This window comes from Gordionus sp. m RMFG-2023, chromosome 1, assembly GCF_954871325.1.
Source record: "Gordionus sp. m RMFG-2023 chromosome 1, tfGorSpeb1-WG-v2, whole genome shotgun sequence".
In the NCBI taxonomy this organism is placed as follows: Eukaryota; Metazoa; Nematomorpha; class Gordioida; order Chordodea; family Parachordodidae; genus Gordionus; species Gordionus sp. m RMFG-2023.
Window position 1 is genome coordinate 31,609,921 of NC_088775.1, and position 14,831 is coordinate 31,624,751.

Here is a 14,831-nt window from a genome sequence, read left to right on the forward strand (position 1 = left end):
ATATACTTTATAATAGGTGATAATGATAAATTTTGTTTTCAGGCAAATATAGTAGGAGAGACTGGGGTTAGGTAAACCCCGGGGCTTGGCAAATCACTTAATCTCATTTTAAATTAAATACACCAGAAGGTTAAAATTTTAACCTAATAAAGTTTTTATTAGTTTACATCTATAGACAAAAAGATATAAAATTTGCAAAATATTACGACAGAATTTAAATTTTATTAAAATATATAATCATTTATATGTAAATTAAATTTTAATGTCAATCTCTATAATTTGGGTAAGTTTTATGATTATTTATCAAATCTGGATATTATTTCAATCATGATTTGCAATTTAGAGTTAGCGGGGTTTGCTAAACCATACATGTAAATTATGGCAGTTAATAAAAGAAAAATTTCAAAGTCTTGAAAAGACAATTTCATGGCTGTTTATGATTGATATTTAGGATTTATACCAAGAAATCACAATCTCTCCTTATTTTTTTATGTCCAAAATTATATATAATTAACTTCAATATTAATATTATAATATTTTGAACAATAAAATTATTCTATACGTAGGCTTGGGAAACCCCTTGAAGTGGTTCCAATACCTTTTAATCAAATCTCACATCTTGAGAATTAATATATATAGTTATATTATATGTAAAAATATTTAATTGTGATTAAATGTCAAATGCAAAGTATATTTCACAAATAAGATTTTTTAATAATTTGAGATAATTTATCAGGTTTATAGATATTATTTTATAATAAAGGAGAAATAAGGGGATTTTGTTTACAAAACATTCATTTCTATAGTTATTTAGATTTACTAATTTACTAATTTACTAATTTAATATTTATAAAATAAAATTGAGATAGAATCTTTACATTTATTTTCGTAATTTTTTAATATGTTAGTAGACCTATGGATAATCTGAGCTTGCAACATGAAAAAAAATTGCTATCGTAAAATTCCTTTTATATTTAAAAAGTATGAGATAAAATGTATAAATTTAAATGCTGTATTTAACATTTAGCGAAACCTAAGAAGTCCCCTATCAAAAATCGCAAGAAATCCAAATAATTAATGATTGTAAATTTATAAATTAAATAATTTATGTCTATAAACAATAATAATTGCAGCAAATTTTATAAATATAATAGTAAATTTATTATGTACTTTATAATAGGTGTTAATGTTTAAATTTTGTATTGAGGCAAATATAGTATAAATGTAGGATAATATAGTTGATAAAATCTAATATTCAGGACATTAAAGCGATTAGCAGTTTTGTGATTATCATCATTTCTATATATCAAAGTTAAGTTATCTCAATGTAATGTTAATTAAGTAAATTCGAAGTTTAGTCACTTTATTTTAACATTAAATACGGCAATTCGTAGTTTAAATTTAACATTATATACGGCAATTCGTAGTTTAGTCACTTTATTTTAACATTAAATACGGCAATTTGTAGTTTAGTAATTATAATTTAACAATAATTGCAGCAATCGATAGTTTAGTCATTCTAATTAAGATTAATTACCGCAATTCATAGTTTAGTCATTTTAATTTAAAATAAAATACGGCAATTCGTAGTTTAGTTATTTTAATTTAAGATAAAATCCGGCAATTCGTAGTTTAGTAACTTTATTTTAACATTAATTACCGCAATTCGTAGTTTAATCATTTTAATTTAACATTATATACGGCAATTTGTAGAGTAGTCATTTTAATTTAACATTAAAAACAGCAATTCGTAGATTAGTCACTTTATTTTAACATTAAATACGGCAATTCGTAGTTTAAATTTAACATTATATATGGCAATTCATAGTTTAGTCATTTTAATTTAACATTAAATACGGCAATTCGTAGTTTAGTTTCTTTATTTTAACATTAGATATGGCAATTCGTAGTTTAAATTTAACATTATATAAGGCAATTCGTAATTTAGTCAGTTTAATTTAACATTATTTACCGCAATTCGTAGTTTAGTCATTATAATTTAACATTATATACGGCAATTCGCAGTTTAGTGATTATAATTTTACATAAAATGCAGCAATTCGTAATTTAGTCATTCTAATTTAAGATTAATTACCGCAATTAAATACGGCAATTCGCAGTTTAGTCATTTTAATTTAACATAAAATACGGCAAATCGTAGTTTAGTCACTTAATTTTAACATTAAATACGGCAATCGTAGTTTAGTAACTTTATTTTAACATTAAATACGGCAATTCGTAGTTTAGTCATCCTATTTTACAGCATTTTATTATAATTTATCATTATATACGGCAATTCGTAGTTTGGTATGGCAATTCGCAATTTACCTGGCAATTCGTAGTTTATAGCAATTCGTATTTTAGTCATGGCCCTTTTTAGACGATGTGTCTGTATCTAGATAACTTTTCAGACGATGCATCTGTATCTGTATCAAGATTCATTTAAACTTTTAACAACTCTGATTAAAAATATAATAATTTATAAACTTTTTTTCTTTCACTTTTTTTTTGAAAAGAAAATTTATATGGAAATGCATATATTCAGTAAAGTTATTTAATAGATCACAGCTACATTTTTTTAAAAGCAGTTGGAATACCCTATTCCAGAACTCGGGAGCGGGAACTAGCTCCTTTTTGGAATTGCATTATGTTTTTTAAAAAAATCTTAAAAATGTATTTTGTTAAATGAATGAATATAATAAAATTAATATAAATTTATGAAGTTGAGCCGATTTGTTATTTATATATTATTTAAATCATAAAACATATAGAAGACGATATAGTATTGTTATCAGACACAGAATATGAAAACCTTGAAGATCCTTAAAGGTGAGCTTCATATCCAACTATTTCCAGACTTGCTTCAAAATTAAATGATTTTGCAGATTTCGAATTTTAATAGTCTATTTTAAAATCAAAATAGGCTCCTCCTTCGCCTTAAAGTAATTTTATAAATTTCATGCAATTTATGTGTGTAGGCTGTGTTGTTTTGCCCAGCCCCTTTGTAATCAGAGCCCACAGACGCTAAGTAATAGTCCTAGGACTAGTAAGCGTACAAGTAAGTGGGACTCGTATGATCACCAATCTTCCCTTTTTATCTTCTGATCTTACATTACATTAACTTAAGTAAATCCTAGGAGCAGTTAAATAGGCTAATGGTAACGTTGATATCCAACTAGAATACATTATTAGCTAATAAATCCTCTTGATGCATATTGATAAGATTTTCTTATGTTAAAAATATGTTCAAAAGATTAAATACCGCATTGCCCTCAGGCGTTAGTATTGAGCGATTATTTAATAAGGCAACGCTCATACTTTCTTATCGCCGCGCCGCTAAAGACTTGGGATTGATTATACAGAGAAAATTATTATTATTAAAATGTAACAAAGATAAATATAGCATATATTTTATATTTTCTACCATAGTTTTATATCGATACTTATTGCAAATATGAATTTATGAATTTTATTTACATAGATTATAAATATAAAAAACATTAAAAAATTTGAACATTATAAAATAGATTAAAAGTAGCGAAGCCACTATTTTCAAAAGTAGCGCTTAACAACATTGCATTTAAAACATTTATAATCCTTTTATTTTTTGTGCAATAAGAACTACTTTATATTATATTATTTTATTTTATTTTCGAGGTAATACACGAGTGGTAGAGTAATTTAAAATTTTGCTACCTGTTTATTAGAGAGTTTTTTTCGGAAAGGGAGGGGGTAATTTGGCTTCAGGGGTTTATCGGGGCATAGAAGCTATTGCAGGCCCGACCAGTTTGAAAAAAAAGTTAATTTAATTTTTTGGAATATTTTGGTCTGCCGGCTTATTATTTTATGACCCGACCCAGATTTTTGAAATAATATTATTTTGGGAATATTCCGGGAAAGACCTAACGGTCTGCCTTATTCAGGCTAATTCTAAATAACCGTTAGACGCAATATGAGAGACCAAGGCTATGTAACAGATGGGGTGAAAAATAAATCGCTTATAGAACTAAAACATCAATAAAAAAAATTAAGGGTACACTTTATAAATATAAATTATGTCCCAACGCAAATATTTCAACCTCAATGTCCAGCAGTTGAAAATTAAAAAAGCATATGAAGGTAAAAAGATGAATTAATATATTATTATTTTAAACATTACTTTAATAATACAATATTAAATCATGGATATTATAATAACCATTAAATGAAGTATTTTTTCATATATTTTGAAAAGCTTAATGTTGAAATTAAAATATAAGCGATTAAATTATACTATAGTATAGGGCTGGGAACCAAATTTAAAAACCCAAGATTAACAAAATATTGGTATTGTTCAAAATATTATATTGGGTTTAAACAATAATTTCTTGTTTTAGTATTGCTATTGATTTACTTCAAATTGTTAATAAATTTAAAGAATAAAATAGTAATTTTAAAAAACTTTGTTTAAATATAGATAAGTATTTTGAAATAAACATATATATGGAATAAAACTATGAGGCAATATTGTTTTAGAGAACTGTACCTAGATATTTTCCCTGATTCCTTTTTAGATGATAATTCTGAATTCTGAAAAGATAAGAAATTGGAAAATTATCTTTAGCATTCATAATTTCAATTTTAAATGTTTTCCCTGACAATAAGTTTAGTGAGGGATTAAAAAATGCAATTAAATTTTTAAAAATTTATCTTAGATTATTGAAAAAGATAAGTTGTTTTTAATAAAAAATTCAGGAATTAATAATATTTTAATATTATAGACTGTACATTCCTCAAAAAGAGAAAGAGATTAATGAACATTTAAATAGTAAAAAAAAATTGAAGCCAATCAACTCACACTCATTGAGATGCTGAATCCGTCTACATCAAAAATAATATAATTTTATAGGTTATGGAACCGATTGCTACTTCTTTTTCAATTTTAGAGATCGAAGAAAAAAATACATTTGAGATATCTAACTATTATAATATTAAAACTTTAAAAAATACCTTTAAATAATTTCAAGTTTTGTAAAGCGCTTAATTCAGTTCTGGAAGGCATAGATAAAAGGTATACAGTTTAAATATCTCTTACAATTTATATTTTGATCATCTTTTATTTTCAATAGATTCAAACACATCTATAAAGTTGAATATATATTATCAGCAATAATTCACCCGCTATTTAAATTGGATTGGTCATGGATAAAATTAGAGGTCAACAAAGGAAGAATGCTAGTATTTCCAGTTTGAGAAAAGATCTTGATAAAGAAAGAGCAAAGGTAATTCCCTTATCCAACATACATACCAGAATATTAAAAAAATTTTTTATGAGGAAATGAATGAAGATCCTTGTGAAGATGGTTTATTAAGCTTTTTTCGAAATAAAGATAATTCTTTAAATATTTTCGAATTAAAAATTATATTTATTAAATACAATACAATTCTCCCATCCTTTGCGCCAATTGAACATGTGTTTAGCTCGGCGAAAGCTGTGTTGAGCACTAAGCGCTTTTGTTTGTCTGGTCAAAATTTTGTAAATCAATTGTTGCTATAAATAAATAAAAAAATTGTTACAAAAAGATGTTATCCTATATATAATATGTTATTTTTGTATATTATTTATATTATTTATATTATAATTATATATATGAAATTTTTTTTTAATAAAAAGATCTTATCTTATTATATATTCTTTTTGTATAGTTTTATTTATATTATGTAAGAAAAAAATAAATATTTTTTTTGTATATAATATTTAATTTTTAACGAGTAACCCGTTACTTTTTGAATAGTCAGTAACGCGAGTTCCTTTTTTAAAGGTTACGAATAACGGCAACGCGTTTCTTTTTTTCAGACGTCACTAGTAACGTTAACGCGTTTCTTTTTTGTAGTAATATTTACAGAACTAAACAAAATGTATTTACTTGTTATTTAACCCTAATTCTTAATGAATATTACGACGATCATTAATTGCCTTCCGATCAAAATATTTAGCAATCTTGGCTATACAAAAATATCAGTAACCTTAATTATGCACCCTCTAGCGAGTAGTTCTAGCTGCTCAAGTAACGGTGGAGTGATCCTTCAGTGCCCTAGCAGTAAGTAATCCAATTACGAACTAGATTGGACAAATATACTTTAGACGATAGTTTAATCATCAAAAATTTATTAAACAACGTTATCTTTTGAGTTTTGACATTAATTTTTATTTATTGATCATAAGTTGATAAAGATAAGTCAGTATGGATCCAAAAGTAATGTGTCAAAACAATCGAAACCTTTATGCAACAACACTATGATCAGGTGGGAAATGGAATCTCTCAAATTTCAAAGAAAGGGTATTTGAAATAGGGTTATTAAGTATTTTAGTTAATTTTTATGTTTTAGATACAAACTTGATTAGTTAACACTAATCTGTTTATATTGATTACATCAGTACCATTGGTCCTGGTTAATTCAGGCGTTAAAAACTGGACCTAAAATTAAACCAGGTTTCTCATATATGAGTATATTTATTTTGAATGTCCTCTCTGCTCAAACAGGAGTAGTTTCTTTAAAAATTATGGATATCTATGAAATTCAAAATGTTAAAGATGGACATTACGCATTAATGGCTAATTTACAAACATGCAGCATCAATTAATCCTGAAAATAGACCACATTTGGGGTACTTGAGAAGACATCCACAACTTCATATTGAAATCAAATTTTATTGTTGTATGAGTGGAAGCCCTCTCAATAAACTAGAAATTAACAAGATGAAATGGAAACATAGGCGTAGCCAGAATTTTCCTAAGATGGAGGGGGGAATTGAAAAATTTTTGGAGGCTTCGCCCCCAGACCCCATTTGGGGCGGGCCATCGGCTCGGCCGGGTTATCTTGGTCTATGTATAGTCATAACATATGTTTATTAGATAGGAGGTTTATTTATGTTTATAAGATAGGAGGTTTATTTTAATAAAAAAAATAAGCCTGAAACAAATGTGAGATATATTTTTATTAGTTTATATAAAATATCATAAATTACTTGTATATACGTTAATATAAAAGGATGGTAATAATTTATTCCGAACAATTATAAGAAATTTATTTATAAAAAGTAAGTAGACATATAGTAGATATTCCTCTATTATATAGAATTGGTTATAAAATACTAGGTAAAATTCCACTTTTACAGACATATTTAATAGTTAGACAATATATTACAGTTAATATTTTAACAAATTTTACTAATCAATGCTTTTGATAATAAATATAGCAATAATTGCATTCAATTATTTAACGCCATCTATTTATTTTAAATAAAAAATAATAATAAAATTAATCTTCATATTATTCATCCCACAATGTCTTTATAAAAGATATTTTCTGATGTCCTTATCAATATTTTATAGTTTTCTGTAAAATATATAATTCGCTAAAATGCTAAAAATTACTTGATTGTCATATGATAATTGATAAAATTAGATATACTGGTAAAGCTACAACATATAATATTCCACTGTTTGTATTGTGCTTTAATTTTTTTTATTTAATTTATGATAATTTTATCAATAGTTTAATTATATTTTACTTTTATTAGGATAAATAAATTAAAATTAATCACTTTATAAAAAATTATATTTGATATATTATATTATTTAGTAATTTTATGGATCTCTTATTAATAATTAAAATACATTTCACTTTTGTTTTAAGACTTATCTTCAGGGATCCAAACCGAAACGAATATCGGTTCGGGTTCAGGTTCGGATAAAATAATAGTTCAAGGTTCAGGTTCGGTTCGTAAAAAATTAAAATATCGATTCGGTTCGAACCTCTAAGAACTTGTTTGAACATTTTTTTATCCAAACCTACATTAGAATTATGTATAGGGAAAATATTTTTTTTATTTTATCATTAATTTAAAAAACACATGTATAAAACCTTAAATATAAGAATATATATCAATGATTAATTTTAATATGAACAATATTTTACTTTTTTTTACTTAAATTTTTTTTATTAAGCCGCACAATTAATATTTTTAAAAATTCGTCTCACTCAAATTACACTATGAGGAGATAGTATAAATTTAATTGTTGAAAAGCATCTTTCCACACTAACTTGGGTAGCCGGCACTGCCAATATGATATCAGATTTGATGTGTCATTTATAATAATATTTTGGATTTAATTTTTCTCTAAGCATTATAATTTACAAGCTTAAAATATTTTAAAAAAATGTTGTAAAATGACAATTTACTAAAGTTTATAAAAATTATGACCGACACTTATCAATCAAATGTGATTGGTGATAATCTTTAAAATAATTTGAATGTAATTGAAATTTTTTCAATATACTAATAATAACTTACATATTGTTTTATAAGCATAAAATCATGAGGCTCGAATCGGTTCAGAGACATTATAGCGATTCGGTTCAGGTTCGATAAAAATACCGGTTTTTAGCGGTTTAACGGTTCGGTTTGGATCCCTGCTTATCTTTGGCTTATATTTCATTTCTTAAAAAACATTTTTGGTTTACTTTTTTTTATATATAAATGCTTTTTTCCAAAAATGTATAAGTTATGATGAATAGTTTTAGTTTAAAAAAATATCAACTTTTACATTCTTTCTTTCAAATTATTGTTTAAGATATATGCATACATTGGGGGGAGGGGGGGGGGTCAGGGAGTTAGGGGAGGACTAAGGGGATATTTTTTATTAGCCTAAAATTATATTCACAAAAAGTGATAAATTTCTGAAGGGGGGGGGATTTCCCCTTGCCCCCCCTCCCTGGCTACGCCTATGAATGGAAACTACTATATATTCTTATTTCATTTTATATTATTGATGTGGCAATTCTATGGATTCAAAATAAATAAAATTACTAAATTTATATTTCCTTTTAAAATTATAATTTTACTGCTCACTTTACTCTACCTTCTTTCAAATTTCTTATTAACTATTAAAAATTACATATTTTTTCTATTCATCCTTCAATTAAAAATATTACCTTATTTTTTTTTATTAATAGTCTTAAATTTTCCTCATATTAAACTAACTACATAATAATATTCTTTTAATGCATCAATTTTTTTTTAAAATTAATACTTATAATCATTTGCTTTTATTAATTCTTAAATTTAATTAGAGCCACTATTTCTTACTTTATATTTTTATTCAATTAACCTTGCTTATTTCTAATAATACTTTATTTTTTTAATTATTTAATTAAACTCCATATTTATCTTTACCACCATACTTTACTTTTACAATTTATTCCAATTTCTAAAAAAATTTCTATTTTAGAACACTACTTTTTTATTTTTACCCTTTTTATTTACTTTTACATAAATTTACTTTTCCCATATAGTTTTTTAATGGTCAAATCCTTTTTGTTTATTAGTTTTAACTAAAATTTAATGTATTTTCTCTTGTACACCACTTTTTATTTATTCTTATTTTTAATTTCTCTATCTTATTAATTTATTTGTATCATTAGGGTTTACATTAAAGTATTTAAATTTAAAATCAGACACCACCCACCATTAAAGTAATTAAATTATATTGTATTTCTTGTATATAGGCTTTTGTTTTGCCGAACTTTTCTGTTATGAGCCTAGAGACGTTTAAACAACAGTTTTCGGACTGTTTTGCGTACAAGTACGTGCGACTTTCCACAAATGTGTGAAGGGCTCCTCATTTTTCTACCCCTAAATTAATTATCCAGTTTGATGGATTTTGAGTAAAACCTTGCATAGTTCTGTTGTATCCACAATATCCACAACCGGGCGAAAACGCTTTTATCACTTATCACGTAATTTTTCTTAATCCATAATTTTATACAAAATTATTATTTTTATAAACACATTATATCATTTTTTTTCCCAAAATAAAGTTTTAGTTATTATTAATTTTGGTTTTAATTAATATCAATTTCTACTAAAAATATAAAGTTTTAATTATTAGTATATATATTCACATTTTAAAATGAGTGATAATTTCTCTTTCTAATAATTGACTTCATATATAACTAATTTAATAAATAATTTTATTTAATTACTATTTTCTATATAAGTGGCGCCATACATATAAAACAAAAAACAAATAAATTAAATTCAGTATTTTGGTTTATTTTTATATTTAAAAATTTTTAAAAAATGAAATATATTAAAAATAAATGTTAAGGGATAGGTTCTAAATCGCTTAAAATTTGGAATCTTGTTCTAAGAGTTGTACAAAATATCTTCAAAGAAGATTTTTAAGCAAGATCTTTCTAGGCACTAACATATTCCTTTTAGCGCTGAGTTCGAAAATATTTAAATTTAAAAATATAAAGCATTTGTACAAAGTTAAATTTAATACTAATTGTCTTTGTCCTAATCCCAGAAAAATTCTAATTTATCCTTTTTTAGAAAAAAAGTGATTTTTTGAATAGTTGCACAAGTCGTTTGTCTGGAAATAATCGACCGGTTAACCAACATAATAACTCATTTTAGTTTTTTGGTATTTATAAGCTCTAGGTCGACCCGTTTTAAATTTTTCCTAACTTGAAGCTGATTGCTTGCAGGGCTTTTCTATCTAACCCCAGAAAACGCTATTGCGCTTTGCTGCTTCTTTACTTTTGGTAAATTTTTTATGAACTATTTGGAATAACATTATTCATCCTAACATCGGGTCTTGAACCCAGGTCTGAACCCCGGATCTGAACCCCTAGTCTGTGCTCGGATTTCGTGCTCAGAGCTTGTTTAGTCGATTCGATTTTTAGACTCAAAATCCGGGTCTGGGTTTTACACAATCAACCAATTATCAACACTAGTTAGGCTTAATTTCTTTTTGAATCTTTTTTATATTTATATTTTTCATGATATCAAGAAGTATACTACATACTATCGAATATTTTTTTTATTAAAAAAATACTAAAAATTTATATATCTAAAGGAACATGAAAAATATTTTTAAAAAAGAACAAATTTTTAAAATTTTTAAAAATTTAAAAAGGAGAATGCTAAATGAATAATTCGGGCCAAGAATTTTTAAACATAAAATAATAGGAACGAATTTTTTCCTTATGGATTAGAAAACCGTTTTGAAAATATACAAAGTGGGTTGCCCAAATGAGCAGGATGATGTAGCCATGATGAGGACAAAGTATATTATACGATAAAAGATTGGAACATAGTTTTAATTTTAATACATTTTGTTCAAGGTTTAACATTTGCACAAAATTCAAAAATCTTCAAAGATCTTGCTCTTTTGAAGATCAAAAAATGTGAAGTAAAAAATATTTTAAGCATGTTCAAAGAAAACTTTTGAGCAAAATAAATAATGTTTTTTGTAAAAAATCATCTATGATGTTCCCTTTGATGTTTATTTAAAAAAAAAAAATTAAAAATTTTCCCAGATTAAATAAAATAGCATAAATATTTTACACCTCTTTCGGCATGCTTAAAATTTTTTTGATCTAATATTTTTACTAAAGATTTTGGGCGAAAAAAAATATTCAAATGATCTTATGAAGATTTGTGTTAAACCTTGGTTTTATATCCCTTCTTTTTTCTTCATTTTTTTGTATATTTGAAAACATTTTGAAAATATTTTTAATAATTTATAAGTTTTTTAATAAAAAAGTATCACCATCCTCATAGGGGTACAATATTTTCTAAAAATTTACAAAAAAAACCTCCTTTCGAATTTTAAGCAATAGTTGCTTCGTACCCCCCCCCCCCCCTCCTTCTTCGTTGTAGTTGCCACTGGTTTAAAATTAAGCGTATTTATTTACTTATTTTTTAAAATATTTTTCTAATTTTTTATTTTGTGTTTTTTTTGCTAAAATTTATTTTATATATTTTAATTTTTTAATAATAAAAACTTAAAAACTATAGAAGACCGGCATTGTGTTCCGAAGAAACTTAGCTAGTTGTCTTGGAACACATCTATTTCGGTTGATTGTAAATTTTAAAAGAGATCCACTATCCTTATTAATCAGATAGATTTTTTTAAATTTAAAATCCCCAAAAATGGAACGAAATCTAAGGACCCATTGGTAGAAATAACTATTGAGAAGAAATGGAAATCTATAAGTTCGTGGTACATTCTGATTTCTGACCTTTCAGCTGTTATAATCGGGTCAATGTCAATGTATGGGAGAACTGGGAGAGAGGAATAAGATGTTTCCATCTAAACCAATGAATATCGGTGAGATCCTCTGGTCTTTTGCCATCAAACAGCAATAAATAAACAGGTTTAAGAAATATGGCTAGTTATCAAACCTGATTTATTTAAGATTATTAAATAAATACCCTGTGTCGACTGAACCGCCTTTTATTTAAAAATAATTTGAGTTTGGACTGGGTCGGGCCAAATATTTTTAAAACAAATTCGCCTAGGCTGGGTCGGGCTTAAAGTCTTAAATATGATGTCACTCAATTTTGTGGAATAAATTGATATATTTTAAATTTGTTGCAAGAAACAAGGCATCGATAATTTTTATTTGCAAAATATTTTTTCTACAAAAAAAAAAATGTTTTCCCATATTTAAATAATTTTGGGGCTAGTGGACAAATAATTATTTAATTCGGGTCGGGCTTTTCGGGACAAATAAAAAAAATTTGCTCGGGATCGGGCCTGAGAAATTTTTAACCAGGATGCCCTCACTGCAAACTGGGCCATGTTTACCTCTAAGGTTGGACTCTTTCCCTCACCCTTCACATTAATTAGGAAGACATCGTAACCTAATCTATACCTTATTATCACTCTTAGATCTTCAATAGGCCCAACATTCCCAGGGTATGGCATATCTATTATTCCTCTAAATTTTATTTCCTTATTTTGTAGGGAGGGTATAATATATTTAAAAGTTGAAAATTTTAAATAAGTGGAATGAAATGAGATAATGTTTATTTTTAATTATTGAGTAAATTTTGAAGATCTTATAAATATTTGCCTTTTAGGACTGATCTATTTATTAAATAAAGATATTAAAAAATTTTTCATACATTTCACTAACTTTTATGGATGAACAAAATTTTATGAATTTTTTTAATAGCCTATCGAAATTTTAACTACATTTTCAATTAAATCTTTCTTCCCCGTTATCTGACGCACCATCTTCAGGGGGATTGGAGTCCTGAATAAGCTCCTGGATGGGTTCATGAACTGGCATGATCATTTTATTTAAGTTAGAAATTGAAGATGAAGGTGGTTGAATCGGTCTTCGATTACCAAAAATCTACATTTTTTTAAAATAAGTTTTTGATTATTGCTATACCAAACTTGATTAGGGAGACATAAATATAAGTAGGGAAAAAGATAATATTTACCAGCGGAGGTGGGAGTGGAGGTCCGAAAAATGATAGAGGTGGAGATCCGAAAAATGGTGGAAATCTGAAAGAGGTGGAGGTGGAGATCTGAAAGACGGTGGAGTGGAGGTCTCAAAGAAGGTGGAGGTCTGAAAGATGGAGGAGGAGGTGGGCCTCTAAACAAGGAAGGCAATAGTTTTGGCGGTCTTCCAAAAGGCGGCGGAGGTGGTGGGGGACTTTTAAAAGGAGGTGGTGGGAATCTTCCAAAAAAAGGTTGAGATTGTGGCGGACTTCTAAAAGTTGACCTGGATTGATGATTGACGTCTTTTTCTGATTTTTTTTTTATTAGCGTCTCGAGTGCTTTTACCTTTAATATCGATATTATAGAATTCGTCAATATTATTTGTACTGATTGCAGGCTTAGTTTTTGGTGGAGTCAAAAGGGTCGCTAGCATTTTGCTTATGGATTTTCCCACGTTGTCCACGTGTGTACATTTACGAACAAAAGGTCTGAATATAAACCCGGTGTGGCAGTTATTAAACGTGGCATGACCTTGCTCATCGCACTGAATGTATTTGTTTTTGAGTTGGGTCACTACGAATGTATTTTACCATATTTGCCAACTTTTGTAAGCAAACTTTTTTTCAAAATTATATTTTAATTTAAATTTTATCAATTCTCAATTATATTTCATTATATATAATATAACATTTAAATTTAAAAATTATAATATTACGGAAATCCTGGGTCATAGCTGTGCATATAGTTTTAAATGATAGAAATATGAAAGGATGACAACAAGATAAATTCGCCAGACCCTCATATTTTCTCATTAGCGAAGGTGATAATTAATTGCAATGCCAAATTTGAAAGAAATAATTTTAACTTTACAAAAATTATAAAAAAAATTTTTGGTTTATTATCCGAAAATTAATTATGCCGTAAAATAAATGTTGTTTAGAATTAGATAATCAAATTAATTTATATTATTCTATTTAGTTTTATTTGTAGAAAAGGATAATATTTTGCATATCATCGAAATTTAAGGTTATATAGATTAATCCAAACTAAACTATCGCAATATATTAATTAAGGGGAAATTTATAAAAAAGCACTTTAAAGGAAGGAAAAAAAATATGTAATAGTTTACCATGATTAACTTGGCTAAATATTCACTTTCCTCTTATTTAAATTAGAATATCCCAGTGCCAATCTTATTTATCCTAAATTACATTCTACCTTTTTATTCAAAAAATTTTTCATTCGTTAACAAAGGTAAACCCGCTTGTCCAATATTTATAAAAAATATACTCGCCCGCCCTTTAATCTAAAAAATTTTCACCAGCCCTCCAGCCAGCCCATTAGTGTAAAATTTTTTACCCGGCCGCCCATATTTATAAGGCAATTTTAACCCACGCCGCCCATATGAAATTTAAATAGGCTCATTCTTTCAATTTTTTTAAGTATCTAATAAAAAAATGAAATTAGAGATACATCCCTTACAAAAGAATACTATAATTTAAGAAATAGCTATATTAAAGCAAAAAAATATATTCAATTTAA

The 14,831-nt window shown here is 26.5% G+C and overlaps 1 long non-coding RNA gene across 1 annotated transcript; it reads right to left on the reverse strand.

Moving 5' to 3' along the window:
* Positions 1-13,057: 13,057 nt before the first annotated feature.
* On the reverse strand, positions 13,058-13,881 carry LOC135922401 (uncharacterized). The gene is made up of 3 exons (XR_010570880.1): positions 13,677-13,881; positions 13,289-13,634; positions 13,058-13,197 (listed from the first exon to the last, which is right to left on the reverse strand). It is a non-coding gene; the product is annotated as an uncharacterized LOC135922401 (long non-coding RNA).
* Positions 13,882-14,831: the final 950 nt, after the last annotated feature.